A 13,018-nucleotide genomic window follows, 5' to 3' on the forward strand; every position below is an offset into this window, starting at 1 on the left:
CCATATGATGGCCTCGCCCCGAAAGAAGTCATCATCTTTAATCTACGCGCCACTCATGAAGACGCACTGGGACATCAAGATCATGTATCGGTCGTGTAGCCTTCACATTTTTGTTGGCGTCAAAGACACGACTTCGGGGGGGGGGGGGGGGACAAAAGATGTGCCCAACTGAAACTTCCATCTGCCGATCACTTGGGCCTTCAGAATATCCTCTCCCCCTGCAACTTGAGCCGTCATGAGGTTTGATTCTTTCAAAAATGTAATCAAGTCTGTTTGTTTCGTCCTCTGTTCCACAATGAGAGGCTCTACTGTTTGGTTCTTTTGGGCTCCGAGCTGTGGAACGTTGGATGACGATGACCTTGATTGTTTCTGCTTCTTCGCGTAACTCTTCATAATTTGGCGGTCGTAGTCTGAAGGCGGTTCTTTCGGAATAAATTTTCTTTTATTTGCTTCGCACATTCCAATAAAATATTTCAATTGTCCTGAATTTATTACTTTATATGGCTCCATTTTCGGCTTCAGCTTGAAGTGCTCTTTAACTCTTTCATTTGTTATCCGCTTGCATTCTTCAAGACTCATGTCCCAGGGTTTAATAGGAGCCTCTTTGGTTTTTTTCTTCTGTTCCTTCTTCTTTGGAGGCTCCTTAGCTGGTGCAGCTACCTTCTTTGCCGGCGGCTGTTTCTGTTTCTTTGCCGGTGGCGGAAGGGGTGACCATGGAGGTGACGGTGATGCTTGAGTGTTCATCGGCACATGATATGATGGTGATGGAGAATGTGCCGGTGAACCTTACCGAGACAGTGCTGCCCTTGGGGAGTTTTGCGGAGATGACGGCCTTGGAGAGGCATGCTGAGATGCCGGTCTTGGTGATCGATCATCCGACTTTAGGATGATGTAGCACTTATCCCATAGGATGTAGCCATGAATGGCTTCTGCTAGTGTCCTCTCCCCATCGCCTCCAGGAATATCAAGCTCGAGCGTCTCCCAACCTTGGCACACCTGCTCTGCACCAACTCTTGTGTATCCTGCCGGAATTTGCTGCCCGTGGTACACTATTGGCGGTCGATTTCGATGATTTTTACCGCCAACATTCCTTCGGATTTCATACTTTTAGAACTATATTGTTATAATTTTCACTAACATTAACAAGTTCCATGAGTTTTGGTGAGTATTTGGATCCAGGAGCAACATGTACAAAAATGAGCCGAAATGGGGTGAATCCCAGGACGGCCGGGGGCAGGCCGGCCGACCTCCCCCCAGCAATATTTCGCCGTGCAACTTTGTGGACCATGGCTTGAGCACAAGATCAAGTCACACCAATGAGGCTCAGGCAGAATTCACAAGTCAAGGCCGAAAGGCTTGAACCAAGTGGAGTTGAGCCTAAATCCAATAACAACCCGAAGAGTCAGAACCCAACTCAACTTGAGGAGCAATGTGGGCCTTGAGAGCAACATGCCAGAGCGACGGAAGCTCGAGCCGAGCCGGAGCCAGGCCGGCCTCTAACTGTCTCCGTTGGAGCTACGCAACCGCCACCGACTTCAGGAGGAGATCCAGAGCGTCCACGCAAAGGCGGTGGCCAGATGGCCACATCCCCAGGCCGGCCGGCCTAGGGGAGGCCGGCCGGCCCCACCTGGCAGCGTCTGATGCTTTCCCTTGGTGTGAAAGACAAGCACAACTAACTTACCTGCGTGCAACTGACGCTCAGCTCAGTACTGACCATAGAGTAGTATTAATAGAGCCCAAGACCCCCTCTTGTAACACACCCATCCATTAGAGAAGAGAGTCTCTTGTTACACTCTTGTGTTGAGTAGGAAGAGAGTGAGGTGAGTGCTCTGGTGAAAACCGAGCTGAAAGGAGCAGACTCGAGTCTTCTCGGTCTTACTCCACTCATGTATCCACCTCGGAGGAATATACTTGAGTAAGTTCCTTGTCTCAACTTCAGTTTCTCGCTAGCTTTACTTTCTGTATTAGTTACTTGTTTAAGTACTTACTTTGATCTGCGGGATCCTGAGTCTGCGTAAGTAGCAAATTTTTCTTATTTGAGGTTGCTTTCTATCTAAGTACATGGTAGGATAGCTCGAGAGCCGTGGGCGTGGTGCCCAGGCTTGGTAGTTATCTCAGGATGTGTTCCACCCCACGGAACCGTTGTGGTAGTCGGTAGGTGGTGACAGCCCTATCCGTCCTTCGTAGCCCACCACGTTCGGGTGTTTTCATAGCAGTAATTGCAGGTTGCCGTTAGAATCCCCTCTTATCCCTTTCTGAAGTCCTTCCTCTTTTAGCCACCGAAGCAGATCAAGTCAGTAGTTAGCTCGTCAACTAGTCAGAGTAGTAGTTATCTGGAGTTAGGCCTTCTTCCCTTTATCTTCTTCTCGCTGGTTGTGTCCGGTTGAAGATCTCTAAGTTTGGTCGAAGTTTACCATGCCTTGGATTCGATATCCCAAGTATACTCCCTGGTGAAAGCTACGATCGGTCTCTGTGCACTTGCGGAGTAATTCGTTATGCTAAGGAGTGCCAACAAGCTTTCTGGCGCCATTGCCGAGGAACGGTAACAACACTAGATTTAGAGCTAATTAGCCGTACGACTTTCTATCCATCCACATGGAGTTTTCTCCTAGTTCTCCGGCAGTTCCATCTCGTGAGTATTTGGAACTGCCACCATCTTGCCACCCCAATCTATCCGATGGTTACGAGATCCGTCCCAGTCTTGTAGCCATGGTTTGCGCATAGTCCTTCTCTGGTAAAAATGATGAGTGTCCCTATGCTCACTTGCAAATCTTCGAAGAGAACTATTCTCTTCTGATTATACCCGGTATGACCCAAAACACCTTACGGTGGAAGCTATTCCCGTTCTCTCTGACGGGAGAAGCCACGATTTGATACAACTGGACGGCAAGGAGAGCCGGAGGAGATTGGATATAGTTGAAGGATGAATTTTGCTTGTTCTTCTATCCTATCTCCAAAGTGATTCCCCATCGGAAACAACTGCTATCATTCGAGCAAGGCAATGAATCACTTGGAGTAGCCTGGGCTAGATTCATGCATTTAGTAGACTCCGGGCCACTACATCAAATGCCGGAGGAAATACTTATGCAACGCTTCTTCTATGGCCTTAAACCGAAAAGTGAACATTTCATGAATGTGCCTTCCGAGGGATCCGTCATGTACAAGATAGTGGCTGAAGTCAGAACTCTCCTAGAGAAAGTTCTGAACAGCACTGATTACACTGGTATCTATGACGATCCACTAGAGCCGATAGAGCAGCCTAGCGAGACACATCAGTTTCAAATCCTTTCAGCCACGTCCTCTCCACCTCCACCATACATAGAGGAAATAGCTGAACCAGCAAAGTCCCCAAATCACGAGCCCCTCATTGAAGATATGCCTATGTTTGTACCCGATCTCTTCACAGAGGAAGAGTACTTGGAACTCGGTAATGCCGCAAGCATGCTGAAGGAACATAAGTGTATTTTCTCAAGATCTGGGGCGTTCATTCCTAAAGCTTTATCGCAGATAGAGGGTCTTTTCGTGATCATAAGTAAGGAATGGACAGAGGAAGCCGAGGCTAGCAGCAGCATCATCCCGATCTACTGAAATCCTAGAGTGCTCCTCTGCACTATTGGGGATGCTGAACCACAAGAAACTTTCTACGACCCGAAGGTCGGGGTGAACATGATGTCCAAAACCTTGGCAGATTGTGTTTCATCTGAGCCCCTGACCTTCTCGCGTAAGCACCTGAAGTGGATCGATGGCTAGATCATGGAATGTAAGGGAATTCTCCATGCTATGTCCCGGAAGATGGGACGTAACAAGGTCTTCCTAGACTTCCACATCTTTGATGTCCCGGAAGGTGAAGAGTTTGTCTTGATTAGTCAGCCAATAGAGCCCCTTGTCAACACAAATGGAGACCGAGCAACTCTCGAGGTCAAGGTTGGCAAAGAAAAAGTCCCGATCAGTCTAGTTCGTTCATGCAACACCATTGCTGAGGCTAGACCGGAGCAAGACCCATTGGAGGACGCAGTGAACATCAGCCAAGGAGAGCAAACTCAGACCATTCTTGAGGAAGATGTCTCACACTTAACCCAGGAAACAGATCTGGCCAGCAGAAGTAAGCTCAACGGAGAGGAGATCCCGCAACCTCCTCTTCCTGAGCTGAAGCCGCTGCCCTCTAGTTTGAAGTATGCATTCCTCCACGACAACAGAGCCATGCCAGTTGTTATCAGCGATAAGCTGACAGAGAGTGAAACTCGGCGGCTCGTAGCAGTCTTAGAGAAATATCGGTCCGTCATCGGATATTCTCTCCAAGACTTGAAGGGGATCAGCCCCAATCTATGCACCCATCGCATTCCAATGGAGCCGTAACATAAGCCGTCACGAGAACATCAACGGCGGCTTAATGATGCGATGAGGGAGGTAGTCAAGAAAGAGGTACTTAAGCTACTGCACGCGGGCATCATATACCCCGTGCAAGACAGTGAGTGGGTCAGCCCAGTTCAATTTGTCCCGAAGAAGTGAGGCATGACGGTAGTCCGAAATGAGAGGAATGAGCTCATACCTCAACGGACAGTGACCGGATGGTGAATGTGTATCAATTACCGGATGCTTAACAAGGCTACCCGGAAAGATCACTTCTCTCTTCCCTTCATCGACGAGATGCTTGAACGGTTGGCAAAGCACTTATACTTTTGCTACCTCGATGGATACTCTGGTTATCATCATATCCCTATCCATCCCGATGATCAGAGCAAGACTACCTTCACCTGCCCCTATGGTACGTTCGCCTATCGGTGAATGTCTTTCGGTCTATGCAATGCACCAGCATCATTCCAAAGGTGCATGATGGCAATCTTCACAGACCTAATTGAGCACATCATGGAAGTGTTCATGGACGACTTCTCCGTCTATGGTAAAGACTTCAATCAATGCCTTGAGAATTTGGAAAAGGTTCTGAAGAGGTGCCAAGAGACACACATAGTTCTCAACTGGGAAAAGTATCACTTTATGGTCAGAGAGGGAATTGTTCTTGGACATAGTGTCTGAGCGAGGGATAGAAGTGGATCGGGCAAAGATCGATGTCATCGAACAGTTGCCGCCATCAACTAATGTCAAGGGAGTCAGGAGTTTCTTGGGTCATGCTGGTTTCTACAGGAGGTTCATTAAGGACTTCTCCCGTATAGCCAGACCCTTGACAAACCTGCTGGCAAAAGACGCCCCGTTCAACTTCGACGAGGAATGCCTCGTGGCCTTCTATACCCTCAAGAAGGCACTCGTATCCGCACCCATCATTCAGCCTCCCGATTGGAAACTTCCTTTCGAGATCATGTGCGATGCAAGTGACTACGCCGTAGGCGCAGTGCTTGGTCAATGTAGAGCTAAGTAACATTATGCTATGTCCTACGCAAGTAAGATATTGACCGAACCACAGCTCAACTATGCCACAACGGAGAAGGAACTCCTGGCGGTAGTATTCGCCATGGATAAGTTCAGATCCTACTGGGTTGGTGCAAAGGTGATTGTGTACACGGACCACGCAGCACTAAAGTACCTCCTAGCCAAGAAGGATGCCAAGCCATGGCTCATCCGTTGGATTCTGCTCCTACAAGAATTTGATCTGGAAATAAGAGACAAGAAGGGACACTACTACAAAACATAGCTATTGTAACATACTTTTGTAACACATTCATCTATGTGTTACAAAAAGTTTTATAAGAACATATAATTAAGTGTTACAATTGAAGGCAGTAACACATATTATTTCTTTTCGAAAACTGTGTTACAAATAGAGATTATAGTAACACAAAATCAGTATTACAGACAAACGTTACAAAGGTGCTACTATGTTGTAACACATAACTGGAACATATAAAATATATCACAAATACATATCCAATAGTAACACAATATAATGTTATATCTAAGGTGTTACCGGTGGTCAAGTTGAGTTTGTTGACGTGGTTCGAGTGCTTCTATGCAGGCAGTCATCTTAGATTCTCATTTTTGAAAATTATAATCCTACCATTTTGAGCTTTGGGTACCAATAGATGCTCCAAAATGTAGTGGCAACAAAACACAAAATAATATATATTAATGTGTGCTATATTAGGTTTTCGCATTGATAGCTTACCATTTTGAACTTTGGTCAGAATAAAATCTCCAAAAAAAAGGGTCGTATATAAGATTTGAACCTATAACCTCCCTTTTATATACACTTAAAGTTAGCTTGCCATCTCAACTGCATACCTGCCTTTAAGAAATTAGGGAGGCAATATTTTTGAAATTATATCATTGAACCATGTATTGGATTTGGCACTCCAAACAATCTGAATGAAAAATTGTCAACTACAAAATCTTAGATCTTGTATAGTATAGCACTACGACTTTTATTTGGAGCATGTCTGCATCCGAGTCTGTTTGAAAATATCATCTTAAAGATGTATATTTGAGTTAAAAAATATCATGGCATGCAAATATGATAAAGTGGGCCATGGATATAGTGATCAGTGTCACTAAACCTATGGTGATAAACTATTCCCTTCGGCCATAAACAAAAAAGATTCTTTTTTTCTAAATCAAACTGTTCTAAAATTGATAAATTAAGTGCGTATAGAAAAGAACACTAATAATTTTCCCGATATCAAAAGAGCACATCTTAGAGCTATTATAAAATATATCATCTTGCCATTTATTAGCTAGTAAAGATTCTGCAGTTCTCATAGATCTAGTAAAATTTTAGTGACAATACCTAAAAAATAAATTACTATCATTATATTCGATTACGTATTTTACATCCACCAAACCATCTCATCAAAATGATATCATTAAAAAAAATCATGGTATTCCACTGTTCAGGGCAACGTTGAAATTTCCTTGCGATAATAGTGCTACAAACTATAGTATAGTAATATCTATCTGTTGTATTAATTCAGCAAGTCAAATCGTAACTTCTCTCCATCGCATCAGGGCCTCTTTGCTCCTTTCTTTCCGAGGCCTGCTTCATGGCAGTTCGTATCCCTTTTTTTTATTCAATGGCAGTTCGTATCCTTGACAACAGCCCAGCATGCAGCGCACAAACCCCCTCTTGCGTCCGCACCGGCCGCGGCCGCAGATCGCTCTCATCGCTCTTGCCGGCGGACGCCGATCCCTATCGCAACCGCTCTTGCCGGCAACCACGAAGACACACTCGACCGATCCTGCTGTGAGACTAATCTGGTCGGTGTCATGCTTCATCGTTCACCTTCAGGCAGGCACCGCGGCCATTGATGTGCGCCCTAATTGTTCCACTTTTGTCCTTTGGCTGTTTCTCTTGGCCAGGTGATGTCTCGATCTGATCACTTTGATGCACGCCAGCACCTGCCCACGATGTGATCCACACCTTTGTCACGCGAACAAATCACAGGTAGTTTCTAATCCACTATTCCCTTCTTCCCAAATCCAAGGATTTTAAATTATATTTCCCTCATTTTATTTTGCTAGCAACCCCTAAGTTCATTTGCAAGATCTGACAGATGTGGCTGGCTATGAAAGCAATACTTCAGGATCGGGGGTATGTGAGATCGATTCTTGAATAATGGGTAAGAAAATTTAGATGTCTGAATGTTGACAATTCAGCGATTAGTTCACGACAGGAGTGTATTCCACTACTGCAGAAAACGTTTGTAGGGGCGGGTAGAATGGCATCTTCAGGGGCGGGCGCGCGACCCGTCCCTGTCTCCAGCAGCTAGAAATCGAGTTTTACAAGGGCGGGTACAGGATCCGCCCCTGAAAATCAATTTCCAGGGGCGGGCCATGGCACCACCCGCCCCTGGAAACCCATTTTCAGGGGCGGCCCACCCCATGAGCCGCCCCTGAAAATGACTTTTCCAGGGGCGGGTGGTTCCATGGCCCGCCCCTGGAAAACCTTTTACCGTGTGTTTGGATGGGGTGCTGGGTTCGACCTGGTTGGGTTCGACCCGTTTTTGGGGTGTTTTGATGGGGGTTGGGGAGGGTTGGAGCCAACCTAAGAGGAATATACCGTGTAGATGCAGGTTGAGTTGAACTCTCAAAATCTGGCGGACGGAGCGGCTCCATCCGGGTCGAGCGCGTGCGCGTGATTCGTCTCCTCCACCGCCGCTCGGTCGCCTCCTCCACCGCCGCCCGGACCGCCGCCACCTGCCAAGCCCGCGCGGGGACCAGGGATGCGCCGGCTGCCAGGCCCGCGCGCCGCTGGCCGCCTGCGCCAGGCTCGCGCCGCGCCTCCACGGCAGCGTGCTGCCGGCCGCGCGTAGGGCCGCACCCCGCCAGGCCGCCTCCCTCCGCAAGCTGCTGCTCCCACCGCAAGCGGCTGCTCCCACCGGCGCATCGCTGGAGCTGGGCGGGGCCGGGGCGAGGCAGCTCTGCCGCCGCGGTCAGAGGAGGCGAGCTCGGCCGGCAGGGGCCGCGCAACCCGGCCGGCGGCGGGGGGCCGGGCGCAGGCGGCCGGCTTCGGCGTGGGGTCGGGCGCAGGCCGCCGGAGGGGGACCGGCCGGGGGCAGGGGGCCGGGCGCAGTGCCCCCCTGAGGAAGAAGATAAGGGTTAGAAAAAAAAGAAAAAGAAAAAGGTGAGAGATTGACAGGTGGGGTCCATTGGTGGCAAGTGGAACCCTCTTATCATCCATCCAACCCGTATTTCCAATTCTTTCAACCAAACATGAAACGGGTTCCCTCCGTCCCCAAAATCAGAAGTCCAACCAAACAATGGATGGGTCGGCTCCGTCCCCGAAATCCGGGTTGGATCCAACCCAATCCATTAATCCCGCAACCAAACACACGGTTACAGGGGCGGATCAAAGTATGAGCAGCCCCTAAAATTCAATTCCCGCCAAGCCAAAATTTGAAATTCCATTCAAATTTATTTTTCCCGCCAATTTATTCAAATCTATTTCCCGCTGTATTTACTTATTCTAATTTTTGTTTCCCGCCAATTTTCACCTCTAAATCAATTGCGCGATTCAATTCAGCTTTTCAAAATTCTAATTCCGCCAAATTTTCGCTTTATTTGAAAGGATCGATGATGAATATATTTCTTAACATAAAATCATATATATTGCATATCATTAAAATTCAACATAAAATCATATAAAAGTATCATTACAGTGAATCTCATTAGAGTACAAACATCATGAAAGTGCATCATTAGAGTACAGACTTCATTTACATTGATTAACGCTACTATTGGCGACCAGAAGTGCCTGATTGTCCCACTGACAGAGGCTTGCATATTTTGGGTCGGTTGATAATTCAAGCTTAGGGTGAACAAATTCTCCATCTATATGGACCACTTCATGCAAAATGAAGCGACATAAATCGTCGACTATAAAAAGAAGTTGTTGCTCATGGAGTGGACCATTGTGGAGTGGCCGTTGATCCTGAAAATAAGAAATCCATTCCAAAATTACAATATGCAAATACTTACAATATGCAGTTATGCATCTATCCTAGCAAAGAGTAGATTCTTACCAGTTCGGGATCTTTTGTGTACCTCCCGAACTCCCTCACGTACTCGCGCACGTAGTATCCACAGTACACAGAACCTGCAGGTTGCTTGTGGCATGGATAGTGTGTGCGCATCACCATATTTTTTTCCCTATCGGGGGGTGTTCTCCTCCTTTGGACACGTAGTGCCTGTAAGACCTATTTTTTAAGAAAAAGAAAAGAAATAAATAGTTATTTATGTATGCAAGATTCAGCATGAAGTCGAAGTATATGATAACGATTTTGCTAACATGTTGAGGATGCCCTCGAATTCCTTATAAGTATCCGGATCGAAATAAGCGGAGTCTAATACTAGAATATGTCCTTGCTTTGGCTTGATCATAAATACAATCCAATGATTTGTGCAAAAATATCATATATGATTTCTTAGTCAGATATTCAAAGGAAGTGCATGTTATACCAAATCATTGAGACTACACTTACCGAAAGTTATATGGTGCCCATATGACATCCCTGTCTTGCCACTCTTGAAACTGATGCGATATGTACGTAGCAACTATCAAAATGATTTTTCTATGTTCCTGCTTCCGCACTTCATTAATTTCCTTGCGCAATTTACAGTTTTTGAAATCATCGTCGTCGTCCCAACACATTGGCCCTTTATGGCGCTTCTCAGCAATAGCTAACGGGTCAAGGAACGCGACCTTCCTACCTACCTTATCCGGTTGTCTTTGCACTGTAGAACAAAATATCACAACTAATTAGATATGTATGCATATATAAGTATAGACCATTGCATATAAGATATGAATTTGGATGCGACACTTACATGCACCAGAGTGATCATTTATATGTTAATTTCTTTGAGGCGGAACATTTCTTGGATGTCTTCAAAATCGAACACAATATCAGTGATACCCACAGTTCATAATCCGAAAACTTCCGGAGGGTACCTGGCCCAAAGGCTTGTGAGGTGAAGTCTACATGCCCTTCTGTACCAAGTGTGCATCCTTTTCATAAAACCTGGACAGTCTTGCAACAAAGAGTGGGGTAGAAAATCTTTACCATACTCGAATTTTTTCGGGCAATCCGGTAAATCTGCTATGTCATCGACCCCAATTTTCCTAATGAAGTCATGGTCAGTGCGGGGCTCGGAAACGCCTGATCGTCTGGTGGCACTAGAATCTGAAATATTTTTTGACTTTTCCCGTGCCTTATCCGTTGACTTTTCCTTTAACTTTTGCTTGGTGTTTGCGGCGTGCCATTTATTTACAATATCTGAGTCCTCTTTCTGGTATGACCGTATAACTCGATGGACAGGGAACCCAAGTATTTGTTGTTGTTGTTCTGGTTGGCGAGCCGGTGCCGTGTGCGCTCGTGGTGGTGATGCTTGAGGTGCCGGGGACGGTGAAGGTGGAGCTGCTGGTGGCGGTGAAGTTTGAGCTGCTGGGGGCGGTGAAGCTGGAGCCGGTGGTAGCAATGTCGCCGGTGGCGGCGATGCTGGAGCCGGCGGCGGCGATGTCCGAGCTGGTGGCGGTGATGCTGGAGCCGGCGGCGGTGTGGCTGGAGCCGGCGGTGGCGACGCTGGAGCCGGCGGCGGCGATGCTATAGCTCGTGGTGATGGGGCCACCGCTACATAATCTAGAGCCGGTCGAGTCTGATGTGCCGGCCCTTCTGGTGAAACAAGCAGTACAATATCACGTTTGTGCCATAGAATGGTGATGCCAATGCACTCTCCAAGCGTGGTCCTCCCTCCGAAGTAGGGATGTCTATCTTGTTGTCCTCGTAGCTTGTTTTCAGTAGCTCCTGCACTCGCACGCATGCATATAGGGGCGGGATTGGTTTTCCATCAAATAAACCCGCCACCGGATCCACGTGCGCATTGGCAACTTCCCTCATCTTTCCAGCTCTGCCTATTGGATAGAGCAGCATGCATGGAGTAGTATTTGTGATGCAATCAACCGGATATGGTAGTGCTGTGGTTGAGGCAACACTGCTCTGAGCACAGGCCGTATTCGCTGGGGCCACTACCGGAGGGGGCATCATCACCATCTGGCCAGATTGCTGCTGCCCCAATTGCAACGGATTCATCCATATTTGCCCTGATTGCTACTCTGCTAATTGTGCAAACATTTCCTTAAACTTTGATTCCGCTGCTTTCTCAGCTGCTTGTATCATCTCTTCCTTGTAGCGGTCATGCCTCTTGTAGGTAGATCGGTCCTCCTCGAATCCATCCCTAAAGGTCAACTTTGAGGACACGCCTCTGATGCGGCCTCCGTGCTCTTTGGTCCCAATGGATGTACTAAGCACGTCATTGTCCCTCATGACGATGAACTTTCCTTGTTTCTGAAGCTCGGTAAGTTTGTACATTTTTTGTGCGACGGCTTCAGTCTTGGGTTTGTCAAAATGTGGCTTGCCTTCCACTATCTTAGGCTTCCTGGCTTGAAGCCAGAACGCCGCACGCTCAGTATGGCCTTCAAAAGGGTCTGGTTGCCCTGCGGCTATTGCAGCTTCTCTTTCACGGCACCATTGATCGGCCTTCCTTTGGTATCCACCCGGGCCAAGATGGACTTTATGTACATTGCTCGTTGCCTGCTCAGTATTTTTCTTGCTTAGCACTAGAGATTGTTCGGTGCTCTTTTGCCGAACAAACTCTTCCCATTGTACTTGAGTGATTTCCCCGTAATCCGCAAATGGTGTTCAGCCAGTTTTGACATACTTAGTGTTGAGTTCACTCTTCCACTGGCAGAAACTCTCACCCAGCATCTTCCTAGCATAATGCCTCACCCTATCTTGAGTTCCTCTTGGCAAAATAAATGTTTGCCTCAACATCTGCCACATCGCCTCCTTCCTTCCCTCAGGAACTATTGGCCAATCGGGGATCATTGGATCCAGAACCATCTTTGTCCTTATTATTGAACCGATTGCTTTCCTAAACTTTGCGCAGACCTCTGGAGGCTCTATGGGCTCGCCTGCAGCACTAATTACGTTGACCACCCATTGGCCTTCGGGGTATTTGTTTCTTCCACGCTGACCCCGTTTCCTTTTATTCTGGCTGCCAGAGGAAGTTGTTTGAGGTTCCAGACTAGAGCTTTCATTGCCTTCAAGTTCTTCCTCTATTGCGTTTGCACGTTGGCCTCGACGTCTACTTCTTCCTGTCACAGCATCCAACATGGAACGTACCCGAATTCTTCAACTTATTACGCGTATTTCTTGAAAATGTACAATAAATGCTCGATTGTAAGACCTTACCCGAGCTGGACTCGGAACATAATCTGGATCAAAATCTTCCAATGAAAATCTTTGTTTTGGAGGGCACGGATGTGGATCTATAGCATCCAACCACACTCCATCTACGAACGCCCCTTGTCCATCCCGGTCAACTTCGTCATCCCCACTCTGAACTCCGGCGTCGTCGCCCTAGTCCATCTGAGAGGCGAGTTATTCCATTTCCTCCTCTTGTGTCATTGGAGCCTCTCTTGGCGGGGCAGATGGCGACGGATCAGACATTTACAACTTCTACATTAAACGAGGATGGCCAAACGAATTTAGTCATGTCATACGATGGTGACGTG

This window comes from Panicum virgatum, chromosome 8N (genome assembly GCF_016808335.1).
Source record: "Panicum virgatum strain AP13 chromosome 8N, P.virgatum_v5, whole genome shotgun sequence".
NCBI lineage: Eukaryota > Viridiplantae > Streptophyta > Magnoliopsida > Poales > Poaceae > Panicum > Panicum virgatum.